General features: G+C 42.0%; 1 long non-coding RNA gene across 2 annotated transcripts; it reads left to right on the plus strand.

Annotated features, from left to right (window-relative positions):
- Window positions 1–28: 28 nt before the first annotated feature.
- LOC106321571 lies at window positions 29–2731 on the plus strand. Of its 2 annotated transcripts, none has more exons than XR_001266095.1 (6): window positions 29–237; window positions 317–418; window positions 514–739; window positions 826–893; window positions 985–1080; window positions 2718–2731. It is a non-coding gene; the product is annotated as an uncharacterized LOC106321571 (long non-coding RNA). The 2 variants fall into 2 exon arrangements; XR_001266096.1 differs by having other exon boundaries at window positions 317–413; window positions 611–739.
- Window positions 2732–3001: the final 270 nt, after the last annotated feature.

Genomic DNA, 3001 nt, shown 5'->3' on the forward strand with positions numbered 1-3001 from the left:
CTCCATTTTCCTTGCAGGCCCATTGACCAAGGCTCATCTTGCTTGTACGTGATTTGAGTCAACATTCACAGTCTCCACCTTTGACCTAATCACCAACCGACGTTTGCTTTTGTTCCTCGGTTTCTCAGATTTCTCGATCTCACTCCACCGCGACGTTCAGCTCCAAAGCTTCCTCCTGTCTCTGTTGCACATCTGAGTCTCTCAATAATTGTGTAGTCATCCTTGCATGTAACGCCGGTGAGATCCTTTCTTTGTTACCTTGTGTCAGTGATATGTCATAGCAATCTCTCTCAGATTTAAGCTCATGACTTTCCAGGTGAATCCTCTGTTCATTATCACCATCTGACCACAAGACCTGAAGATTTGATACTGAAGCCAATCAATCAAGATAATTACCTTTCCGCCAGACACATGTAAGGTAAGAATCTTCTTGTTTTCCTCTGATGCATGGAAGGATAAGTAAATGAAACCGTCTGTTACAAATACTTATCTTTCCAACTGATGCACGCACAGATAACCCGATGCCACTTCCAATTTCGGATAACATCTTTTGAGACCGGATATATGATAAATTTCTGATTTTCATTTATGCATCTCTCGATACTTGAAGCCGACCAACAACGGCTTGTTTGAACTTCAATTCAGTTCCTCCTGCGACAATACACGAACGTCACTAACTGAACACGAGCTACGATGACCTTCTCAGAATAAGAAATCCAAAATCCAACAGAACTTCAAGGTGCAATTTCCTAAGCTCTGACAATGTCTCAATTCCTTGCAGTTACTTTATCTCCTGCAACTCATAACCTCCCATGTTCCACATAGAATTCCAGATTAATGGGAGAGATAGAGAATGCCCACTTTAAGGTGAATCCAAACCACACAAGAATGAGGTAGTCCGCCTGACTATGTCTCTTTCTTGCATTTCCTGTGTTGATTTTTAAATACAGAATACTCACTTCTGCATTTTCTTTATCCTGCGAGATTCCAAATCAACAAAGAATCCCCTACAGGTTTCCACAAGCTTTCATCAGGCGATCACCTTCAGGAACTCAAGCCCCTTCTCGAGCTTGTTTCCAGGTACCGCTTTAGTTAGTAAGTCTGCTGGGTTAGCTGGTGTATGAATCTTGTGTAGAGTAACATCCCCAACCTCAATAACATCTCTGATGAAATACAGCTTAGTGTCTATATGCTTGGTCCTCTCGTTAAATCCTCCATTTTTCGCCAAGTGAATAGCACTTTGTGAATCTGAGAAAACCTTAGCTTCATCCTGTAAAAAACTCAATTCACTGTCAAACCTCTTTAGCCATAGAGCTTCCTTAAAGCCCTCTGTTAGTGCCATATATTCAGATTCTGTAGTCGATAATGCTACAATGTGTTGGTCATGTCAGTTTCTGGCCTTGCTACCATCGACTCTCCTTGCACCACTCTCCCTTGTAGATAGTACAATCCGTCTTGGTATTTTCCAGAAATTACCTTCTGTCCATTTTTGTAGAAAGTGACTACAAAATCCTTTCCCTCGTATCTGCAGCCATTCTTTTCCAACTGTCCATAGGAAATTAGATTTCTCCCCATTGTTGGCATATACCGAACCTCTGCCAGAATAACCACAGAATTATCTGGATTCAAGATTTTAATCTTGCCAAGCCCCTTCACCTCGCTATGCGTCATATTTCCCATCAAGACTTTTCCTCCATCAAGCTCTTGTAGATCAAACAAAGACTCTTTATATGGAGTTATATGGAAGCTACAGCCTGAGTCCATGACCCAAGCGCCTTTGGAGTCATGTTTGCTTGCTGTAAGAACAAGCGGCTCTTTCACCTTCTATGTCACCTTTGTCGCAACGTTTGCAGAGCTGCTTGGCTTCTTTCCATGTCTATCTGGACACTCCCCTTCCAGTGTCCTTCTTTACCACATAAGAAACAACCTGTAGTGTTCTTATTATACTTAGGTCTTGACTTTGATCTACCTCTTGACTTGGACCTCGGTTTGTAGTTTCCTTTTTCTGATCTTCTTTCAGACCTGCCTCTAGACTCAACATACAAACCTTCTGAGTTTCCTCTGGTTCTGTTCAGGAGACCTTTCTCCTTTAATTCCACTTCTTTAGAATACGCTGAAGTAGTAACATCACTTACTGAAAGTGTGTCTTTACCACTACCATACTTGAGAGTGTGAACCAAGGCTTCGTACAGTGGTGGAAGGCTAGTAAGTAGTTGAATATCCTGATCCTCGTCACTTATGCTTATATTCAGACGTGCAAGATCATCCACAAGCTTTTGAAAACTGTCCAGGTTTTCTTCAATACTTTTGTTCTCCTCCATCTTGAAACTAGCAAATCTCTGCTTCAGATAGATCCTATTGGGTAAAGTTTTCGCCTGGTAGTCAGTCTCAAGAGCCTTCCAAATCCCAGCAGCAGTAGGCTCTTTCATGACCTTCCTTAGGATCTGATCGCTTAGACACATCTTAATAAGATTCTTCACCCGTTTATCCTTCTCAACAAACTTTGGACCCTTTCCTGGTTGCTGGCCTTCATCTTGCTTGTCTGGTTCTGACTGAGAGGTCTCAACCTCTTCCAACACAGACTCTAAGCCCATGAGCTCCAGCTGACATAGCACCTTATGTTTCCATAATCCAAAATCGCCTTTACCATCAAATTTCTCTACATCCAGTCTGCTTTGAGTGTGTTCCATGCTAATGTATTTGACCCTTGATTTCAGGAACCAGATTCAAATACAAGAACAACCTTAACTCGCCTGAGTTTCGGGTTGTGTAACGCCCTTCTCAACACAACAGAAAACTAGCTCAAGAGATATGATGAACCAAATCCGAATAACAACTTCTACTCCTGGTTGCAGCGACTATCTTCAGAAAACTTACTGCACCTCAAACCAAGAAATCCCAGAAATCCCAACTGAAGAAACAACCAGTAAGAGTTTCTTCTAACCTGTAGATCTTTTTCTTTTGGTCGACGATCGGTTTAGCTTTAACCAAATGCGCTCTG

The sequence above is a fragment of the Brassica oleracea genome, unplaced genomic scaffold, assembly GCF_000695525.1.
Source record: "Brassica oleracea var. oleracea cultivar TO1000 unplaced genomic scaffold, BOL UnpScaffold02030, whole genome shotgun sequence".
Taxonomy (NCBI): Eukaryota; Viridiplantae; Streptophyta; class Magnoliopsida; order Brassicales; family Brassicaceae; genus Brassica; species Brassica oleracea.